The 24,879-nt window shown below is 37.6% G+C and overlaps 1 protein-coding gene across 1 annotated transcript in view; it reads right to left on the bottom strand.

Moving 5' to 3' along the window:
* The window catches only part of CCDC178 (coiled-coil domain containing 178), a 440,915-nt gene that overhangs the window by 118,789 nt on the left and 297,247 nt on the right, over nt 1–24,879 (bottom strand). The gene's annotated exons all lie outside the window — the stretch shown is intronic.

Consider the following 24,879-nt stretch of genomic DNA (forward strand, 5'->3'; position numbering starts at 1 on the left):
TTTAAAAATATTAAGAGTCTTCTAATTTTTTCTTTAACTTATGGAACTGATGTCTCATAGGTATAAACTTGGAGTTCACAGATCTCTAAATAAAGCACATGTAATATTTGGCTGAGTGGTAGATGCTGTCAGCCTTTCAGGACTGAAATAAATGTGTATACATTAAAGAGAAACTTAATCAGGAGAAATTGGATTGGCTTCTAGTTGATTTTCAAAGGGGTGGGTGATATGTTTTTTTTAATATTTTGATATATCTTATACCTGCATCTTGCTTTCTGTTCCAGACATATAGAAATCTTTGGTAAATTGGCCAGGGACAAACAACTCTCACTTGGCATAGCTATGATTTGAACACAAATATGATCACCAACCTCCTTCTAAACCATTTTTAACTTGCAGGCCTGCAAATCCTGGACTCATTTTTGATAGCCTGAAGAAGGACAAACTTCTCATATCATACTGTTTCAATATACAGTAAGTACAACATATTAAAAAGGAAAACTTTAAAAAAGACAAAGATACCTATAAGCAAAAAAGGATGTCATTTCTGAGACCAAATGACACTGCTGAACTTTTAAAATATTATAGAAGAAAATTACAGTATTATCAGTTTTATGATTGCTACTATATATAAATCAATGATAAAGTAATCTATATTTGCAGAGAATAGCTATTGTATATACTCATTCAAAGATAATTTAAACATTTAGAACTAAAATAAGGCCATAAGTGTAGAAATATAGAAATGCCTTATTCAAGTCATATTTGACTGATTCTTAGAAAGTAAGAAATTTTCACTTCAACTTAGCTTTGCCGTTCACCAAGTATGATAAAAGTATTGTATTAGAAATAGAACTGTGTTATGTTTTCTATGTGGATATTTCGGACGATATCAAGCAATACATATAATTACTTTTATACATTGCAGAATAGTACACACGACTGTCTCTGTCTTTATTTTACTTTAAGAAATCAACTGAAAAAGCAAAGATGTCACAGCTTATCCTACTTTAGTTGCTTCAGTCAGCTAAATAATCAGAGCAGAATTGGGAGGAAAAAATACAAACAGCACAATAAAGAAAAAGTGTATTCAAACCTCGGGCTTATGATGTCCCACGGCAGATATTAATTGTTCTGGTTTCTTAAGTTCATTCCTTTCCTTCAATAACTTCTGTGTCTCCTAGTCTTAACCCATATGATACAAAGTGGTAGCTTGTATTTTGGGAGTTTCATTTCTGTGATGTATCTGCGTTTTACTGGCTATGTTTGTCAAGTATGAAAACTATCAGTTTCCCAATTGATGTTTTGAATTTTGTATGTTTTAAGGCATAAAATATTCTTTATGGATGAAACTTTGTCTGCTTAATCCATCTGCCAGCGAGTTTTTTTTTTTTTCTGCCCAAATATTGCTTAGGGCCTTCAAGTGTTTCTTCATCTGTGAAATGAAAAGAGGTACTTCCAACCTAAATGCCCTGATCTTCATGTCCCCTTGCAAGTTCAAACATCTTTCTAGAGTTACACACTAAACAGCAGAGAGCACAGCACTCTGAAGGCACTCTTAGCTTTCTTTAAGTTGCCTCAATGAAAACCTAAGGAAAAGCTGAATTTTGCAGTTCTTCAGTATTTGTAACTCTTGAAGCGTGCTCTAAGTCAAACGATTTGTCCTCAAGAAAAGCGCCTTGTTTTAATACCAGCTATCAATTTGCTTTTTATAGAAAAGTAGCTTTCACTCTTCTAAATACAAAAGATCAATGTTGGAGGTCAAAGCTTGGAAGAATGGTAGGTCACAGATGTTAGCAGTTGAATTCTGTCCCCCTACATCCACAGACGTGTAGAAGTCTTAATCCCAAGAACCTTAGAATGTGATCTTACCGGATATAGGGTCTTTAGAGGAATCAAAGTAGGTCAATAGTGTGGGCTCCAAAGCAACGTGGCCAATAATTTTTAAAATGGAGATTTGACATGGAGATAAGGCACGCACAAAGAGAAGCTGGTGTGAGAAACATATGGAGAAGGCTTGGCCAAGGAGTGCCTGGAACGACTAGCTGCCAGGAAACAGGCCTGAGACAGAGCCTTTTCTAGCTCCTTCAGAAGCAGTATGGCTTTGCTGACATCTTCACTTTGGATTTCTGGTGTGAGACAATAAATGTCAAACTTTTCAAGCCACCCAATGTGTAGTGGTCTGTTTCAGGAATCCTAGAAAACTAATATAACACACTTCCAACATTCTGGCTCAGTTTTTCAGCTAACAATTCCTGACAATTATATTGCATTATGACGGAATATCTGAGATGTTTCTAGAAATAGCTCTGGCACTAGAATTCCTAAAGCACACTTAGAAAACAAATCTTCACTCCACTCTTATTCTACCACAGAAAGGCATCTAGATAAATTAAGTAACTTTTGGAGTATATAAATTTTTTAAACTAAAATCAGAGGAACAACTAAATGCAGAGTTTACTATGGTACAAATCACTTACTTCAGAGATCATCTATTAACTTCTTCTTCATGTATAAGATTTAAGAATCAATATGTAGTGTGTTTTCTAATTTGTAAAACCATATGAAGTTATACAAATAGATAGTGGGGTCGGCATGGTGGTGTAGCAGGCCTCTGCCTGCTTTGCCAGCATCCCATATACATGCTGGTTTAAGCCCCAGCTGCTCCACTTCCAATCCAGCTCTCTGCTATGGCCTGGAAAAGCCGTAGAAGATGGCCCAAGTCCTTGGGCCCCTGCAGCTATGTGGGAGATCTGGAGGAAGCTTCTGGCTCCTGCCTTCATATCAGCCCAGAACCAGTTGTTTTGGCCATATGGGGAGTGAACCAGCAGATGGAAGACCTCTTTCTCTCTCTCTCTGCCTCTGCCTCTCTGTAATTCTGCTTTTCAAATAAATAAATAAATAAATAAATAAATAAATCTTAAAAAAAAATAGAGCAAACAGGAGTAATTACAAAGATGCAGTTAAATCAACAATATTCTGTAACTCAGCAAATTTTATTTACAATTTGTATTTCCTATCAAATACATATGGAAAGCACATATATATTTAACATTTGTTTTTATTTTTATTTTATTTATTTATTTTTTTTGACAGGCAGAGTAGACAGTGAGAGAAAGAGAGACAGAGAGAAAGGTCTTCCTTTGCCGTTGGTTCACCCTCCAATGGCCGCCGCAGCCAGCGCACTGCGGCCGGCGCACCGCGCTGATCCGAAGCCAGGATCCAGGTGCTTTTCCTGGTCTCCCATGCGGGTGCAGGGCCCAAGAACTTGGGCCATCCTCCACTGCACTCCTGGGCCACAGCAGAGAGCTGGACTGGAAGAGGAGCAACTGGGACAGAATCCGGCACCCCAACCGGGATTAGAACCTGGGGTGCCAGCGCTGCAGGCGGAGGATTAGCCTATTGAGCCGTGGCGCCGGCCTAACATTTGTATATAATTATATAACCATATATATTTAATCAAATTCTGTCACACATTTACCTTATTTATAATAGCTTTTACCATTTACATATCAAGTAATTTTTATTAAATTTTTAGCATCATTTATAGTTTAAAATAGTTGTTTATATTTGAAGTTATATTTTACTTAACCATATTTCCAATTGTTCAACACAAAAAGTCTGGAAGTCTCAGAGCATTTAAAAGGGTAAGTGCTTGATATATACTGCTGAGAGATAAGTTTATAATTTTTAATTTAAATATGAGGCATCACATTTTTATAGGACAGTAATGGAAAAAATCAGGGAAATTCTGTTTCTTTTAATTCTCAACAGAATTATTTTCTTAGAGGATTCAAAAATATTATAAAAATAAAAGTAATATCAAATTATGTATTTGTTTAATTTGCACTTCATATGAAATTGCTTTTAATAGAATCAAATCTCTATGGGAACATAACCATTTTATTCATTATAAGTTTTCAAATAAATATAACTGGATTCATTTTCTCATAAGTTTGTTATGCTTTTAAGGTCAAATGGCAAAATGATCCTGAACATTAAATTTATAATATATATTTTCTTAAATATAAAATTGTTTACAAGTAGTTTTCATTAGCCTTCATTTGTCTTGGAAGACAAATGGCAGATATAATTATTTTTGTATTACAGATAATTAAATTATTTATCCAAGATTCTATGAAGTGACTTGAGTTACTCAGTAGAATGGATTATAAAGAATAAATTGGGACTCAAGATAATGCAAGGAAATTAAGTACAGAAGTACAGGAAGACAAACAAACTTAAGCTTTCTACGAAACAATGAACTTGGAAGCCTAAGCAGGTACAGCTTGTTTAGGTCAGATGAAATTTTTTATGATATTGATTTAGCAACCTTGTGGATTAAGGAGCAAATGTCTTCTGAAATAATGTACTTATTGTTATAGAGAAATGAGGCATTGGAGGATATGGTCATTGATATATGCATTCAGCAGAATGGACATCAGTTTCTGGAATTTCTTTTTGTCTACTTGGACCTAGCTTGTGGCTCACCTTTAAGACATGGAGTAAGATTTCTAAAAGCTCAATCCATTTAATTGAATAAACTTCAGTGGTTTGGCTTTTACTGATCACCAACACTTACACTTCTCACATTCATTATTAGAAACAAAGTTAATATCAGCAAAAATGCAGATAAGCCTTAACACTGGATGAAAGTCATTTCAAGATGGCAATGAAGAAATGGAAGAAAAAAAAATGCAGGGTGGCAAATAACCTAATGAGGGTTGGAAACTCTGCTGATCTAATAAAATCCTAACAATAAGTACTTCAAAGCCTCTGTCTTAGAAAGGGAAAAATCCAGCCACTTGAAAAAGTAGTCTCACTCTTATATAAATCCAAATGGACCTGAATTTATGTGACGCTCACCCTTCAAGTAAATGTTTTCTAGTGACATGAAGATTCAGAAAATGCTTCAACAGCAATAACTGGGATGGACGCTGTGTTGTAATAATTTGGATACACTTGACTAATGCAGTTATTTGCAATGAGGTTGGCTCAGTGCCCAAAGCAGTGAGCAAACAAATATAGCTCGACAATTGTTTCATGCCTTCCAAGACAGCCAGAAAGCTTTTCGCTCAGTCCTGGGGGGGGGCCCAGTGGTCACTGCTGTGGACTCTGGTCATCAAAACCTCCTTAGATATATTTTGTAAATAGTCTTTGTTCAATTCACCAATGTGTTTTATGTAAAAATGCTGGTGAGGCGCGAGCGTTTTTAATCAAATTAGTATGCAACATAAGGCAGCTGTGTATTCAAATGGGTTTTTTAGCAATTTGGTTGTTTTCCTTATAATAACAGGAAAGAACATTTTGATTTTGAAGGTGACAGAGGCAATATTACCAGAATTAAACAATCTGAATTAGCTTTTTCATGAAATGTAATATGTTTTATGCTTTTAGATGGGATGCTCCGGTGCTTTCAGATGAGCCTTCCACTGTCACAGTCAATGGCCAGGAACAGAATAAGCTCTGGAGGTAGGATTATCCTCAAATTTAATTTTTTTAGAAGAAGCTAATGGCAAATGTTTCTAGCAAACTTTAGGTTCATCTATGTTATAACTAGAGAACCAAGACAGGATATTAAAAGAACAGATAAGTATAAAATTAGTAAACAAAGTTTGACATTTTGCTTATTCTAGGAATTTAAGGCTGGAAATGAATATAATCCCTAAAACCATAAACAGCATGCATGTCAGACAAAAGCTTCGTTTCTTTGTCAAGTCAGGTAAATTCAGAACTCCAGTACGTAGGAGAGTAACAAGATTACAGATTTAACTTTAAGTTATATGATAATGATTTTCACTGCAGAGTTTACTGCAAAAGCTGATAGACTATGCAAACGGAGGCTCTTTTTGTGATTTCTACATTTTGTTTCCATGGATTGGTATTCAAAAGAGCAGCTTTTCGAGTCCAACCAAACCACTATGTTTTTGGAACAATGATACGTAAAATTTAAGGAAAATCCAGGATCATATTGACCAACAGGAAACAAAAGCCTGGCAGAGGAATTTTTGGAATTCTAGAAATGCATGCTTCCCTTAACAACATTTCTTATTATTAAGGTTAGCCTGTGCAGTTTTAAAAATGACAAGGAAGTTTCTGTGCTAGCCCCTCATAAGCTTCCCGCCACCCCTCAGTCTTTGACAAAGCAGGACCTTTTGATTTCTTAGCAAGTAGGACTGCCCGTTATTAACATGTATTTTGGTAGTAAAACTAGTTCAAAATTCCTGATAGTGGTAAGTCAAATTTCTTCCCTTTGTCTTCATGACAAGTCCATCTGAAAGTCTTTCCCTCGTAAATGTAGATATGGGAACTTTTCACCCTAAGGCTGGACAAATACTGATTAATGTTGATGATTGCCACAAAGGCTAGGATCCATGTGATCTAGTTTCAAAAGGAATGATGTCTGCCTAATAGAATAATAAGTGCATGCACTGGGGACTACATAGATGCTCTACAAATATTAGCAAGAGCAATGTGACTAAAGCAGGCTGCTAGTGTTCTGGATGAAAGGATTTTAAAGCCATCTGGTGTCTGGACATCAGCCTGAAAATCTCAGGCTTCAATCCATAAGATAATCCATTTACACAGTCTACACACTGAGATGGCTTTCCCCGTGGACTTGTTCCATTATCCCAAATCAGTCCCTGGAACCTGTGGAAAGGTCTAACCTCACTTGGATCATAGTGAAGAAACACTATTTTATTTATGGGATACACCTGATTTCAACAGTTGATGATTCCATACTGAGAGAAAGTTATAAACTGAAATGGTAGGCTAACAAAGATCAAAGTGTGTGATGGAATCATTTTTTTAAGAAAAAATGAAAACAAATTAAGAAGATGCTCCGTCATATACGTTATAAGAAGCACAAATAGCTTCAAAATGAGAGATGCCAGGGGTAAAAATAACATTTAAGGGATCTTTTCAATTCCAGCCATATTACTGATAATATACAGGATGTCAGTTGAGACAAAAGATAAGATATAGGTTTTTCTGCCTTCAGAGACTGAAGATTCAACAGAAAAATCATGCACAAATGGAACAGCTTAAGTGTACAGGCACAGCAGTGCCAACAAAGCAGAATTGCTCAGTGTTTCAAAACAAGTATTGCATCTCAAATTATAGAATTTTAGAAGTATAGATTTTATAGAATTATAGTTTCATTGCTCAACTCCTATTGGGAGCTTTACTTCCTTGAGAAAAATATTGGAGAAACATAAAAATTAAACAGATTTATGGGTCACCATGTAATATTGAAAAGTACATATGTGTAAAGTCTAATCAGGGTATATACATCATCTTCTTCAAATTTAACATTTATTTGTTGTGAAAAGTACTCAAAATTCCACTTTCCAGATTGCTTTTGTTTTTAAGGAAAACATACATTATATTAATTCTAACTATAGCTACCCTACTGTGTAATGGAAACCCAGATCTTGTTACTCCCATCTAACTATAACTTACTATGAACTAATTAATCTTTCATCATTACTCCTTCTTCCTTCACTCCTCAGCATCTGGGAACCACCAATAAGTGCTTAACTTGATTTAGATCAGTTTTGTATTAGATATATGAGGTCATAGGATACTTGTTTTTCTGTGCTTGAGTAATTTCACTTAGCTTAATGACCTTCATCAGTGTTCTTGCAAATGACAAGATTTGGTCCTTTTTCAAAAGTGAGTATTATTCCATTGTATACATGTACCACATTTTCTTTATCCATTCAACAATGGATTGACACTTATGTTGTCACTCCTTCTTGGCTACTGTGAATAATGCTGCAATAAACACAGGAGAGCAGATGGCTCTGACAGAGTAATATCCTTTCCCTTGGATACATACCCAAGAGTGTGTTTGCTGATCATATGGTAGTTCTATTTTCTATTTTATGTGTAATCTTCATACTACTTTATGGAATGGCTGTACTAATTTACATCCCCATCAAGAGTGTGCAAGAGTTTTTTTTCTCCACATCTTTTTAACACTTGTTATCTTTTCTATTTTTGATAACAGCCAATCTAATGGGAATAAGGTGATATATCACTGTTGTTTTGATTTGTTATTCCCTGTTGATTTTTATGTTGAGCAGATTTTCATGTGTCTATTGGCCATACTTGGCTTTCAAATGTATTTGGATACAATATTTGTAATATTTTTGCTTTAAAATTGTACTCTGTTTCTTTAGGAAAACATTTTTATTCACAAATAAAATGACAAAAACATAAAATCTTTAAAATGAAATTTTAAAATATAATTTTAATTAAAATATAATTTCAAAATACTATTTATATTCTAAAACGTAAATATCATGCTAGAATGTCTCCTTTAGAGCTATCTATATCCATTCAGAGCACTATTTTTCCTTGAATTTTTGGTGTACTTAATTCACATTCTCTAGCGAAGTGAAAATACACCCAATTCCATGATTTTTAACTTCTTTAGTCTTTACCACTAGTAAGAGAAATCTGGAATGGAATCCTTTTGAACTGAGTATTCCATGAGCTAAGTCTTCAAATAAAATAATCATGACGCACAATCATTTCATATTTAACATGTGAAAAAATGTGATTTTATCTTTCACTTCCTATTCTTTTTGTGTGTTTTCTAATGCTTGACATAAAAAGCCTCTGTTCAACACAACGAGGCCATCAACTCAATGAGGGAAGGGCACTTCTAGTCATCTTGAATTTCTCCTACATCCAATTAATGAGCACCTACTATAGAGAGGATTACTACAAGAATGCAATGGGTGATTATTAAATAAATGGAAAAAAAGAAATTGCCTTCTTGGGCATGCATGTTACGCTACTCCTTACATGTGATTTAAATGCCAATTATATCACTATCTGGCTTCCACCATCCTCTAGGGAGAAGAAAAAATGATAAGAAAGGGTCAGTTCACAAATATTAAATAAACATCAACTAAGTTTCAACTGTGTGTCAGGAAAGACCTCAAATTAAAAGTAATTTCTGCTCTCAGGATCACATAAACCAAAATGATTGCAAGGGATTTACCGTGTTTCAAAAAGTACTACAACCTCTTTTTGACCCTACCCTCCCTCTCTCCAGTATTAAAAATTTTGGAATCAGCTTGTCAGCAAAAATGGTGTCCAGCTTGTGAACTGAAATTGATGTAAAATTATCTGTATAATTACCAATTAGCACTGGTCAAAAAAAAATAGAGCTAAATGCAGCAGAGGCATGGTAAAAGGGATTGTTATAGGCCCTTCTCTTAAAGAAGAAAGAAATTTGGAAGATGGACAAAATTGGAAAAAATCAGAATGGATATGATGATATGTGACTGAGGTGATAAGACTGGGGAACCTTGAGACAACATGGCTCAGATTCAAGGATTCAAAATATTGAGATCTTGAAAAATCTATCAAAATGCCATCAAATTTTGAGTAAGAAACAAGAGAGCCAAGCATAAGAGATGGTCAATTCAATGATGGAGGACAAACTTGGAACACAGTGAAAAGCAAATTGACTTAATTATATATTATGAAATTACTTTTTCAATTTATAGGTCATTGCTTGTAGGATGAGTCCAGTTTTGTTAAAGAGACACTGGAAGTGTGCATGCCAAAAGCTAAGAAAGTTCTCTTTGGGACCGCAGATACTTACATACTTTGTTTGTTTGTTTATTTATTTATTGCTTTCTACTGTTTCCCCCATTTCCTGTAGGAAATACTTATTAACAGTATATATAAAAAAGAGAAATCTTTAAAACTACTACTACTACTTACAGTAACTAAATAATTAGCAAGCACACTAAAAAGATATTTTTTATTCAGTCATATAGTAAGTTAGGAGCCAACATCGAAATGATTTATCTGTGAGCCTATGAGAAGACTATATATATTTGAAAATTTCAATTCAACACAGTATATTTCGATAAAGCCCACAACGGCATGGATTTATTTGATTCTGAGTCTACCCCTATGTAAAATGGGATTACTTGACACCTGCTTTGAAGGTTTGCTTTAAGTACTAAATGAAACATTATCCATGAAATATTTAAAAACAATCATGCCATCTATAATACTGTTGTATCAAACCTGGGAAAATGTTTATGAATTAATCACCCTGGAATATTTCAAACTGTCAGCTTTAACTCAGGTTTATGATCTTCATTTAGAGGGACCTAACTAGCCTGTAAAAAATAAAACTGTAAAGAACACAAGAGAATACAAAGTGACATGCTGTATAAGGACAAGAACAATTGTGAGTTCTCTACAGTATAGCAGAGAATCATTTGGTCAAGAGTTACCATGGAAATACAAGCAAAACCATAATGAGATACTACTTCTCATCTACTAGGAGGCTAAAATAAAAACAAAATATGCAATACTAAGTGTCATAAAGATACGGAGTAACTGGAATAACATACACTGCTGGTGCTATTATAGAATGGGATACCCATTTTAGAAAAAATGGATAGCAATTCATGGGAAGGTTATATACAGAGCTCCATGAGACTCCACCCAGAATTTATCCTTCTGGGCTAATAACCCACAGAAATAAAAACATACAAAGGTCTATAAAAAGTTCATTGAAAAGGTTTGTTATGAAAAAAAAAAAAAACAGGCATGGATTTCAAAAATGTTTCGCACCAAAATAGGCTTATCTTTTAATTCCATTTCCAAAGAATTATTTAATGTTCCCTTTTGTCTGCACAAAAACAGAAATGTTGATGACAGCATTATTCAAAAGAGCCAAAAAGTGAAAACAGCCCAAATATCCATTAACTAATGAATGAGTAAACAAATGTGACATATCCACATAATTGAATATTATTTGACAATGAATAGGAATGAAGTACTGAACTATGATACAACATAAATGAACCTTGAAAACATTTTGCTAAGTAAAGAAGCTAGGCAGTTCTCCAGTGTGGACAATTTCTGGACAATAAGTGAGAAACATACAGTTCAGAAGATACAACTGAAAGCAGAAATTCTAGAGAGAGAAATAGTAAACCTGCTGAGTGGTCCACCAGTTGCTAAGATAGCACCTTCTGAAGGGATGTGGGAAAGGTCCAGTCATGTAGGGATTAAATAGAAGAAAAATTATAAACCATAATTTCATGGGAATGATTCAAAATTATCAAGGCACAGTACACAAAGACTGATCCAAGCTTTTGACAGTAGAAACATGGGTGTTAACAAAGATGTCAGGAGTATGGTGAAACACAACTTGAAAAAGTTTTACATATTCCAGGTTTTCTTATGTTTAATAAGTTAAGTATCCTTAAAATACATACTATTAATGAAGTACTTTGCCTTCATTTCCTTTTCCCACTTGTATAAAAGGTAAAATATTAACCCCTTTATCAAATAGTTCTGAACATAAAATGCAAAAATGCATGTACAGCATTTAGAAGATTACCCACTAGAATTTTATCATAAACAGATAATATTTATAATCAAAAAACATAATTCCAAAACAAAATCAAACAAATGCAACCCAAGATTCCCAGATGGATAGCTCTCCCTTCAACATTTCACCTGTATTCCAGTGTCATATTTTTACTGTGTACTGTACATCATCATTCATCAGGGTCTTGAACTCAGTGCATCCCAAGAGGAGCACGCTTTTACCTGAAAACTGTCACTCAATGATATAATCTAGCTAAATGATACACCCTGTAATTTACACGGTCATTCCAGACAAGGATATTTTTTATGCCCCTGGTCATGATGCCTCAAGTGTAGAATACCTTCATGAAAATGTGGTGAATGAGCACTAGATTCATTCTAGTATCTTCCTTCTCACTTCCAATCATTGAGTCCTTTTGTTATTTGTATACCTCCTAAATATTTTCCCAATTTGGACCTGTCACTTTCCAGACATTGCCATTGTACCAGTATAGACTGTCATTATATTTAACCAGAGATATCTCATTGTCTCCCAAGTAGACTTTCTACCTGCAATTCAAATCTTGTTGGTCCATCTGTTTACGTAAAGGGTGAATTTTCATCGCCGGCGCTGTGGCTTAACAGGCTAATCCTCCGCCTTGCGGCGCCGGCACACCGGGTTCTAGTCCCGGTCGGGGCGCTGGATTCTATCCCCATTGCCCCTCTTCCAGGCCAGCTCTCTGCTATGGCCCGGGAAGGCAGTGGAGGATGGCCCAAGTGCTTGGGCCCTGCACCCACATGGGAGACCAGGAGAAGCACCTGGCTCCTGGCTTCGGATCAGCGAGATGTGCTGGCCGCAACGGCCATAGGAGGGTGAACCAATGGCAAAAAGGAAGACCTTCCTCTCTGTCTCTCTCTCACTATCCACTCTGCCTGTCAAAAACAAAAACAACAACAACAACAACAAAAAAGGGTGAATTTTCTGTAACATAAATTTGGCCACAATAGAGTCAGGCTTAAAAAATGTTCATGATTTTCCATGACTTGCAAGATAAAAACCAAAGCTTTAATTTCTAGCACATAGTTTTCCTGATTTGTGTTCTTTAATTCTCCAGGTCTTTGATTTACTTTTCCCTATAGTATTACTATCCAGGATGCTGAGAGATGAAGTGTTTTGCCTTCACTTTCTCCATTGCCTTCATTTTGCATGCCCTTCTACCCAATATTTACTTGTAGCTCCCTGTTGATTCAACCCCATCTTTAGGCTAAACTTATCTACACCCTAAAATGTGTTCCTCTACTATCAAACACACCTTTGAGTTTCAGTATAGGAGTTTCCATCTTGGTGAAGTCTGAGATGAGTTATATTGTATCTCTAGTTTCAGTAATTTCTTAAAGTAACTTCTTAAACGTATCATTTATAGACACAGGAAATTATATTACTGTTGAAAGGAGACAGCTACTGAGTATCAGGCTGATAAAAGTCATTGTAATCAAACCTAAATTTATTGTCTAATAAATGCAGCCATTCTTGAATTTTAATTTAATATTTTATCAAAAAACTACTTGCCATAAAGCAATCTTTTGGGGAAACTTCATTGTTAATGATGCTCTGCAATCTCCAAGATGTAAACTTTGTCCTGTCTTTAAACTTTCATTGCCTAGCAGAACTCTAGATTCTCAAATATGATTTTATGTCTTCCGTGTACTAAAGTTTGCAATTGTTTTCTTCAATTTTAATTTTTCTTTTTAGTTTTATGAAACACAATTTTGCTGAACTTTCAAATCTGAACTCAGGTATAACTCTCCCACTACTGGTGGACACATGAATCTGATACTTAAGGCAAAGCACTGTTATGTTGAGGTTGACTTCACATATTCTTGTAATGTAAAGTGTGATAATTCAAAGTCTGAGTAAAACAGATATGATACACATGTATGAGAAGTTTCACAAAATAGAATATTGTACTCAAATTGGTTTCACACCACTTTTTAAATAAACTAGAAATATTCATCAATAGCTCAGATACCAAAAATAAAAATAAGCCAAAACAGGCCGGTGCCGCGGCTCACTAGGCTAATACTCCACCTGTGGCGCCAGCACCCCGGGTTCTAGTCCTGGTCGGGTGCCGGATTCTGTCCCGGTTGCTCCTCTTCCAGTCCAGGCACACTGCGCTGATCCAAAGGCAGGAGCCAGGTGCTTATCCTGGTCTCCCATGCGGGTGCAGGGCCCAAGCACTTGGGCCATCCTCCACTGCCTTCCCGGGCCACAGCAGAGAGCTGGCCTGGAAGAGGGGCAATGGGGATAGAATCCAGCGCCCCGACCGGGACTAGAACCCGGTGTGCCTGCGCCGCTAGGCGGAGGATTAGCCTATTGAGCCACGGCGCCGGCCTTCATCTTTTTTTTTAAGATTCATTTATTCAATCGCTTCTCGGCCTCTTGGCTAAGATCAAGTGTAAGATTTATTTATTCAAAAGGCCAGAGTTAGAGACAGAGAGAGAGAGGGAGAGACAGGGAGAAATCTTACATCTGTGGTTCACTCCGCAAATGACTGCAACAGCCAGTCTAACTGGGACTGGAACTGGCACCCATATGGGAGTCTGGCATTGCAGGCAATAGCTTAATCCACTATGCCACAATGCCAAACCCAAACCTATTTCTTTTTAAACATCAAATGATATTCCTGAATTTTAATTATTTTGTTAAAATATGGAGATTAAGATAATATATAGGACTAGGAATTTAGCTTGTGGTTAAGATGCTGTGTCCCCTTTAGATTGCCTGGATAGCCAGCTCTAGCTCCTGACTTCAACTTCTTGCTAATTAGCAGACCTTAGGAGTCAGCAGTAATGCCTTAAGGAATTGGGTTCCTGTCACTCACATGGGAGTTTCTGGCTGCCAGCTTTGGGCCTGGCCCAATCCCAGTCCCAGCCAAACCCCAACTGTTGCAGGCATTTGGGATGTGAATCAGTGTATGAGAGATCTTGCTCTTGCTCTCTCAAATAAATACATTAAATGAAAAGGATACCACGCAAATGAGTAGTTTTAATCAGTTTATTCAAAGCATCATGTTTAAACACAGTGATTCCACTCCTCCTCCATTTATCATTCTAAGTGGAAGTAACTATATTGCCAAATACTGTGTTTCTAAATAATAATCTGTAAATTTTACTTGTGGGGTCAGTACTATGGCACAATGGGTTGAGCCTCTGCTGGGGGGGGGGGGGTGCCGGCATCCCATGTGGGTGCTGGTTTGAGTCCTGGCTCTACTTCTGATCCAGCTCTCTGCTGATGGTCTGGGAAAGCAGTGGAAGACAGTCCAAGTGCTTGGGCCCCTGCACCCACATGGGAGACCCAGAAGAAGCTCCTGGCTCCTGGCTTTGGATTGGCCCAGCTCCAGCCATTGCAGCCATTTGGGGAGTGAATCAGCAGATAGAAGACCTCTCTGCCTCTCCCTCTCTCTGTCTGTAACTCTTTCAAATAAATAAATATTTTAAAAATGTTTTACTTGTTTACTAATAAGCCTAAATAATCTCCTTGGTCACTTATTATGAGGTTTGAAGAAGAGAATATAAACCTTTATCTCCTATATTTTATTTATTTTTAAAAGATGTATTTATTTATTTGAAAGGCAGAGTCATGTGGTGGCAGGGGAGGAGGGAGGGGGGAGAGAGAGGGAGAGAGGGAGAGAGAGGGAGAGAGAGGGAGGGAGAGAGAGAGAGAGAGAGAGAGAGAGAGAGAGAGAGAGAGAGAGAGGATGAATCAGTCCATCTTCCATCTGCTGGTTTATTCCAGAAATGGATGGGGCCTGTCTAGGCCAAGGCCAATATCATGGAGCCCCATATGGGTCTCCTACATCAGTGGCAAGGGCCCATCACTTCCTTCCCAGGCACATTAGCCGAGAGCTGGATCAGAAGTGGAGCAGCTGGGACTCAAACCAGTGCTCTCATATGGGATGCTGATACTGCAGATGGCAGCTTAGCTCACTGTGCAACAACATCAGCCTCTACCTCCTGTATTTTATTTTATTTATTTATTTATTTTTTGACAGGCAGAGTGGACAGTGAGAGAGAGAGAGACAGAGAGAAAGGTCTTCCTTTTGCCGTTGGTTCACCCTCCAATGGCTGCCACGGCCGGCGCGCTGCAGCCAGTGCACCGCGCTGGTCCGATGGCAGGAGCCAGGTGCTCATCCTGGTCTCCCATGCGGGTGCAGGGCCCAAGGACTTGGGCCATCCTCCACTGCACTCCCTGGCCACAGCAGAGAGCTGGCCTGGAAGAGGGGCAACCGGGACAGAATCCGGCTCCCCGACCAGGACTAGAACCCGGTGTGCCTGCGCCGCTAGGCGGAGGATTAGCCTATTGAGCCACAGTGCCGGCCTATCTCCTGTATTTTAAAAATGATTTGAGCATTGAGACAAAGGCATTTGGCAGGTATGTGTTAGCTATGTTAGGGTACTGGCAAGAAACCAAGAAAGAAATATAATATGGCCATGTTTTGGAAGGACAGAGATAAAGTTGGTTAAACTGAGAAATCTATACAGAATTAAAGGGAAAGTGCATCACATTTAAATTAATTTGATTAATAAAGACAAATGCAGAAGAAAATAGGCACAAATTCACAGAGACATATTACAAAGATAGGAGTTATTATCAACAGTGAACTATAAATATGGAAATAAATCTTCAAGTCAATTAAAGAGAGGATTAGAACATAAACAGTTATACTGAAAGACAAGGAAGGAAAATAGTATGTGCTCCATCAATATTTGTTTAATTATGGTGACTTATTGGATGGAAGGTTTATACAGCGAGCAGCAAACAGGCTGGAGAGAAATGACTTCTTCACCACTGCTTTTTCAGAGAAAGTAGCTATGGAGTGTTGATCAGAGTGCGCTAGCCATGGTGAAAAGATCAGCTCATAAGGAGAATGCTAACCATGAAGACATTTAACAGAGAAACAAAACAACTTGTCCATACAAAATTCCTAAGAGGATAATCAGCTGGCTGTATTCAAATCAAGAAGTCTTTGAAATACTGTCAGGGACTTTTTTTTCCAGATGAAAATGATTTGAAAGGGGGAATTTGTTTTATGTGTTTGTAAAGAGGCTAAAGAATCCAACTTGGTTACTTGGTTATCTGGGAAGATACAAGAAGTAATCAATCAAATTTTAATCACCTGGAAAAGTATGGGTAGTATGAAATGCCAACATGGTTTTCTGAATAGCAAATCATGCCAGCCCCATTAAATTGTGTTCTGTGATAGCATTACAGGCCATGCAGACAAGGAAAAATGATGGTGCCAATCCATCTTGTTTTCAGGCAGTCTAAGAATCTGCTGCCTCATTTTCATTGACAAACTTGGGCTAATATCACCTTAGTCATATTTTTTAAAGAGTTATTTATTTGAAAGGCAGAGTTACAGAGAGGCAGAATAGAGAGAGAAAGAGAAGTCTTTCATCTGCTGGTTCAATCCCCAGATGGCCTCAATGGCCGGAGCTCTGCAGATCGAAAGCCAGGAGCCCTTATCTTCTTCCGAGTCTCCCACATGGGTGCAGGGGCCAAAGTACTTGGGCCATCTTTTACCGCTTTCCCAGGCCATAGCAGAGAGCTGCATTGGAAGCAGGGCAGCTGGGACTTGAACTGGAGCTCATATGGGCTGCCAGCACTGATAGCGGTGGCTTTAGCTGCCACGCCACAGTGCCGGCCCCATATTATTTTTAAAAAAACATTTATTTTTTATTTATTTGAAAAACAGAGCCACAGAGAGAGGTAGAGACAGAGAAAAAGAGAGGTCCTCCATCCACTGGTTCACGACCAAATGGCTGCAATGGCCAGAGCTGAGCTATTTTGAAGCCAGGAGCTTCTTCTGGCTTTCCCACATGGGTGTAGGCGTCTAAGCAGCCAGGCCATCTTCCACTACCTTCCCAGGAATGCTAACAGGGGGCTGGATTGGAACTAGAGCAGCCGGGACCTGAACCAGTGCCCATATGGGATGCTGGCGCTGCAGGCTGGGGCTTTAAACTGCTTAACCAAGCGCTGGCCCCAGCCACATTATTTTTAGGTGGGAGGATGTGTAAATTTCCTGAATATTCTACCAACAGACAATTAGGGCTTCCTAATATTTTGATGTTGCTGAAGGCACTGGTGCTGGGAACCAGTTAGGCAACTACAATTAGATCATCAGCAATAAATCATTCAGTATCCTCATCAATTCTCTAGGTAACTACACATTTATTTAGTATCAGTTGGAGATAAACGTTAAAAAGATGAAATAATATAAGCATACAAAATAGATAACTGGAAGACATTTCTCTTATTAGAATATTAATCAACAATGTGCAACTGTGAGAACTGCCAGTACTCCACAATAAATTCTTAAAAGGATTCTGACATTCTAAGACTTGGAAAAAATTGCTTTTGCCTTCTCATTGTTTTAGTTTATCACCTTAAAGATACTGGATTCTAGTTGTAGTTACTAATACAATACTTTTAAATGCATTCAGAGATAAAAACTTTTTCCCAAATGTTCTGCTTGTGCAGATAAATATATAGTGTGTATATTATATACATATGTAAAACATTTCAGATTTTAGGATGCAAGTTATATATTTTTTAAATGATAATTTATTTAAGTTCCACTTAATTGAAAAGGAGAGCAATATGAGAGTGGGAAAGATAACAAGCAAGAGAGAGAGAGAGAAAGAGACAGAGAGAGCTCTTCCTTCTGCTGGTTTACTCCTGAAATGCTTGTGCTAGGGCTGAGCCAGGCTGAAGTCAGGAATCTGGAACTCTATTCTAGACTCCCATGTTGGTGGCAGGTGACCAAGTACTTGAACCATCATTTCTGCCTCCAAGAGAGCACATTAACAAGAACCTGGATGGGAAGCAGAGTAGCCTGGACAAAAACCAGTATTTGGATAGGGGATGAGGTTTCCCAAGCATGGCTTAACCTGCTGTGTTGCAATACTCAAACCATAAGCCACATTTTAAAAACATAATTAGGACAGATGTTCTAAACAGTGGTTAATATATTGCTTGGGCATTTGCATCCATATCAGAGGAGCTGGATTCAAGTCACAGCTCTCAGTCCTGATATCAGACTCTGGCTAAGGCATCAGGTGATGGCTCAAGTTGTTGGCATACCATCACCTTTTGTGAGATCTGGTTGAATTCCTGGCTCTTGGCTTTGGCCTGACCCAAACTCAATGGTTGCAGTCTTTTGGGAAGTAAAGTAGTGGATGGGAGATCTCTGTCTGTCTCTCTTTCTTTCACTCTGCCTTACAAATAATAACATATATATATATATTATATATATATAAATAAAATAATAATAATAAATACAAATTTAAAACTGCTTAGAAAACACCATAAGGAAAATATAGAGAATATCTCCCCTTAAAAGTGTTTTGGGCACTTACATAAAAATCCACTCAAAATGGATCAAAGACCTAAATCTACGACCCAATACCATCAAATTACTAGAGAACATTGGGGACACCCTACAAGACATTGGCCTAGGCAAAAAATTATTGGAAAAGACCCCATAAACATAGGCAATCAAAGCCAAAATTGACAAATGGGACATCAAGCTGAGAAGATTCTGCACTGCAAAAGAAACACTCAGCAAAGTGAAAAGGCAACTGAATGGGAGGAAACATTTACAAACTATGAAAGTGATAAAGGATTAATATTCAAAATATATAAAGAGCTCAAGAAACTCAACAACAACAAAACAAACAATCCAGTTAAGAACTGGGTAAAGGACTTGAACAGACATTTTTAAAAAGGAAATTAAAATGGCCTACTCAATGAGGTTTTATCTCATCCCAGTTAGAGTGATTCTCATACAGAAACCAACAAACAATAAATGCTGGAGAGGATGTGAGGAAAAACATACTCTAATCCAGTGTTGGTGGGAATGTAAACTAGTGTAGCCATTGTAGAAGACAGTATGGAAATACCTCAGAAAGCTAAAAATAGATCTGCCAGATTACCCAGAAATTCCACTCCTGGGAATTTGCCCAAGGGAAATGAAATCAGCATATGAAAGAGTGATCTGTACCCCCACATTCATTGCAGCTCAATTCACAATAGCTAAGATATGGAATCAACCCAGATGTCCATCAACAGTTGACTGGAAAAGGAAATGATGGCATAGATACACTATGGAATACTACTCAGCAGTAAAAATAAATGAAATCCTGTCTTTTGCAACAAAATGAATGCAACTGGAAACCAGTATACTTAGTGAAATTAGCCAGTTTTAAAAATACAAATACCATGTTTTCCTGATCTGTGGTAACTAATACAGTATCTAAAATGCAATATATTGAGTGAAATTGACATTTTGAGATTTAATGATTGTTTACAACCCTTGTCTCTACTGTTGAGGAACAGTGTTTTTGTTTTTTTTCCTTATACTACTTGTTGAGCTCCTTACTTTCTGTAAGATTAATCTTATGAGTATAAAGGAACCTGAAAATAGATCTTTGTAAAAATTAAGTTTGAGAATAGGAGAGAGAGGATGAAGAAAGGTGGGAGTGCGGGTAGGAGGGAGGGTAGGTTGGGAAGAATCACTAAGTTCCCAAATTTGTTCCAAATGCATGAAGTTTGCATACTTTAAAAAAAATTTTAAAAAGGCATTTTGAGCAATAAAAAATTAAGAATGGTGGCCATGAGGAAATCCTTCACAAAAAGAAGAGGCCAATTTAGTCCCTGGTCAACAGGTGGTTATGAGGACATGCAATGCAATGGCCACTATGCTGGGCCATCACATGTGCCGTCTCACATAATCTCCACAGTACCTCTATACAGTGAGAGAGGAAAGAGAACTGGAAGACATAAGGGGTAATTTGGGTGATTCTGCCAAGGTCTTTTCAAAGCCAGAATTCATACTAGAATTTGTAATAAATACACATGTCCCTAAAGGAAAGACAATTAAAAGCATGCTTTCACTACTTCTTAAGTTCATTGTGTGGCATCTTCATAGAAAAAAATAATTTTTAAGTTATAAATTTTAAGGAATACTGTAGAGTTTTGCCAGTCCTTTCAACACTGAGAAAATTGTCACGTCATGTCCACTTTATCCCTTTATAAAGGTAAAACTGTTTCTGTAAAGGGTGTTTTACATAAATCCTTGAGGATTACAAAGGATCTCAGCACAATTTTTTTTTCAGTAATCAAAGAAATGAATTCTAGCAAAAAAGGATTGACAGTGCCAGCTGGCTATATTTGGGATTATTGTCTGATCTGGCTTTTTCTTCTAAGTGTCCCATATATTTTTGGTAATATGAAATAATTACCCTTTTTTGTCATGAAATAATAAACGCTCATCATAAAAATAAAGGAATGAAGAAGCAAAAATCATTCCTGGCTATACAGTTTCTTACATAGTTTAATCAATAGATGGAAATATTATAGTAAAAGCTAATGACATGAGAATACATAGTAGGAATCCTACATGACATGTTGAATTATTCCTTGATTTTCACTGAAATATGTACAATAGCTATTTATATCACTAATTTTAAAGGCTGTATACTACTCCATTGCATACCCATTCTATTACATAATAAAATAACTTCATACATATATATTATCATAGCCTTTCCCTTTTTTTAAAAAAAAAGATTTATTTATTTGAAAGTCAAAGTTACACAGAAAGAGGAAGTGACACAGAGAGAGGTAGATAGAATGGAGGTGGGGGGAAGGAGGGAGGGAGGGAGGGGGAGAGAAAGAGAGAGAGAGAGAGAGAGAGAGAGATATCTTCCATCTGTTGGTTCATTTTCCAATTTCCAAATGGCTGGAATGGCTAGGGATAGGCCAGGCTGAAGCCAAGAGTCATGAGTTTCTTGTGATATCCCACATGGATGCAGAGGCCCCAAACACTTAAGCCATCCTCTGCTGCTTTCCCAGGTGCAGTAATAGGGAGCTGGATCAGAAATGGAGCATCTGGGACACGAACCAGTGCCTATATGGGATGCCAGTGTCACAGGTGGCAGCTTTATCTGCCATAACACAACACTGGCCCCAGCATTTCCCTTTTTATGAACAGTGCTATAATAAACATCATCATACATATGTCTTCATAGATGTTTTAAATTATTATTTTACAAAGTCCTAGCAGTCTAAATGTTGTCTTGGTGAATATGCATAAACATTTTGTTAGATATAGTAATAGCAATGATCACGCAGTGATTTTTGTGTTTTTTTTTTTTTTTTTGGGTCAGGAACATCTTTGGTTCCAGAGTAATGACTGTGAATAAGATAGCCAGTTCCTCATCCTTACTGAGCTTACTTTTACTTAGCAGAAATAGATCTCAACCAAGTGAGCACAGGCTGCTCAATGCAAAGACAGTAGGATGACAAGACAGTGGGTGGCTAAGGGACAACTTTAGATTAGTGGGTCTGGGAAGGTTGCCCTGAGGAAGAGACTGTTAATCTGGCAGTTAGATGGTCAGAGAGACCAGATGTGAAAATGTCCAATTGGATGCATTTCAACATTCAAAGTCCCTATACTGGAATGAGTCTGGAATGACACTGGTTGAGGATCAAAACTGACTAGAGCAGGCTGAGGTGAGACAGTGATCTGAAAGCTGGGAAAGACTGGATGATGTGGTCAGGAAGGCCATGGCAAGAATTGTGGATTTCATTCTGAATCTAAGACAGTGGGTTATTTTAAGTTTCAAATATATTTCAATTATGTATCTAATATTTATCAATATATATTTATATTTTTATTGATGCTAAAGTACATGAACATAAGTATATAGCTCAGTGTGGATTATTCACAAACTGAATGCAGATGAGGAAAAAGAACATGACCATCATTGCCAAGTTTGTTTTATGATCTGTTCCAGTCGCTACTCACACCAAGGGTGACTAGTCTCCTGATTTCTAAAATAGACAAAAGAAAATCACACAACATACATTTTTTATGTATAGCTTCTTTTGCTTAAGATTATGCTTGTATGATTCATTCATATTTAGGCATTCACTTGAAGAGATAATGTAGATTAAAGAAAAAAAAGTGGAGGGATTCCACTACTGGCCCTAGACTACACCTACATTTGGAAACTGAGCAGTATAAAAGTTGCTTTCCTAAGAGATGGTGTCCAGTGAGGTGGGAGCAAAAAGAAGAGACTGCTGTCATAACCAAGGTCAACAGTGCTTCAGGATGGGAAAAGATAGGGGCTGGCATTGTGGAGCGGTGGGTCAAGCTGCTATCTGTGATGCTGGCATCTTCTATGGACACCAGTTTGCATCCTAGTTGCTCCACTTCTGACTCATCTCCTGGCTAAGTCACCTTGGAGGATAGCAGGAGTTGACTGTCCTTGTGCTTGTGCCACCACCACCCACATGGGAGACCCAGATGAAGTTTCAGGATCCTAGATTCAACCTGGCACAGCCCTGGCTGTTGTGGCCATTTGAGGAGTGAACCAGTGAATGGAAGATATCTCTCTCTGTACCTTCCTCTCTCTGTAACTCTACCTTCCACATAAATAATAAATCTTCAAAAAAACCCAATGAGGATGGTAGACAGTGATCACATATTGTTGTATCACTGAGCAAGATGGGATCAGATATTCACTGCTAGATTTGACATCATGGGACTCATTACAAGTAGGTACTTCAAAGAAAAGAATAGAAAGTGAGGAAATAAGGATTGTAAATCTGTAGAAATCCTAAATATCTAATATGAAATTAAGTGCTCTACAGATTATGGGTTCCAAAGGTTTTTGAGATGGTATGTCTAAAAGTACATCAAAAAATTTCATGGTAAACAGAACTAAAAAAGATATTTTGGTGGAAGAAATTGAAATCATGTGCTATTTCCATATTATAGAAATGTGCATATTTCCATAAACTTTTTTAAGACTCCTTAGACAGCAGCATGGTTGCTTGGTGTTGGGAATAAACCAATGGAGAAGAAAAATGAAAATTTAGTAGGGTGGGAAACTTGCATGCATGAATGGTGATCATGAGAAGGTACAAGAAGATGAGATACAGAACACAAGTCAAAAGCTTTATTTTATCTTTATTAGGAGTGGAAGTCCTTCTATATTAAAAGGAAAAAAAATGGTGATGTAGGTAGGTTGGTGTATTTGATAATAGACAAATGTGAGCTCTCATTTTTGATGCCTGTTTCCCCATATATTTCCCACCATCAGCATGACTATCAATCTTTCCTATCATTTTGCTATATTGTTGAAACTAGGACCCTCATTTAATTTGTATGTACATGATTTTTAGAGGTAGAAACATTTTGCTAACATTTATGGGCCATCTGGATTTTTTTTTTTTTTTTTTGACAGGCAGAGTGGACAGTGAGAGAGAGACAGAGAGAAAGGTCTTCCTCCTGCCGTTGGTTCACCCTCCAATGGCCGCCGCGGTAGCGCGCTGCGGCCGGCGCACCGCGCTGTTCCGATGGCAGGAGCCAGGTGCTTCTCCTGGTCTCCCATGGGGTGCAGGGCCCAAGCACTTGGGCCATCCTGCACTGCACTCCCTGGCCACAGCAGAGAGCTGGCCTGGAAGAGGGGCAACCGGGACAGGATCGGTGCCCCGACCGGGACTAGAACCCGGTGTGCTGGCGCCGCAAGGCGGAGGATTAGCCTGTTGAGCCACGGCGCCGGCCGGGCCATCTGGATTTTAAAAGCTTGCTAATTAATATATATTTGCTGTTTGAGCATTTAAAAATACCTTTCTATCCCCATAACATTATCCATGATAGGATACATCATTTTGGGGTACCTTCATTTGTCTTTTAAAATTTTGTAAATATCTAAGGCTGTCTGTCATAAAATATTGTGGACATGATAACTGCAGTTAGTGTGATATTTTCTCTTCATAGGTCCCATGTTTCTTCTAAGTAACTGTTTTGGAATTATTTTTTATCCTTGAAATTTAGAATTTGATGAAGAATTAATTACTAGAGAAAAACACCAAAACTGGGGCTTTTATTTGGGATGGATCCATGTCTTCCGCTCCTGTAGGCATAATATCCTGTTGTTAGTACTGTTTCGAGATAACCAGATGTTCTTTTCACTTATACCCATGAGGATACCACCAGTCCTCACATCTCCAGGTGAAAAAAATAAAACCACTCAGGTTAAGTGAACCACGCTGAAGAAGTGGGAACCTCAAGCATGAGAGAGTTCAAAGTGGTGGTCAGTAATTCAGTTCACATGCTTTCAACAAGACATTAGGGGGGAAGCAGTCACCATATTCCCTCCCTTTGCTTATTTCCACATTTCTGTGCTGTTTTAGAAACAGAAGGTTAATTTGCCAGCACTCAGCAACTTTACTTTTTGTACAAATCTGTGTTGTGTTTGTCAGGAATTCTCTTGTGTGATATAATTGTTACCACCCTATCTTGTCACCACTGATTATTATAATATTCCTAATGATATTATCTCCTGGCACCTTTGAAAACTTCTCTTCAGTTAATCAGCCACTGGTGAGCATGGGAGTGACATCTAATCCTTGTCATTCAGCCATGTTTCCTAGAATCTCAAACCCAG

Source organism: Lepus europaeus, chromosome 9 (genome assembly GCF_033115175.1).
Source record: "Lepus europaeus isolate LE1 chromosome 9, mLepTim1.pri, whole genome shotgun sequence".
In the NCBI taxonomy this organism is placed as follows: Eukaryota; Metazoa; Chordata; class Mammalia; order Lagomorpha; family Leporidae; genus Lepus; species Lepus europaeus.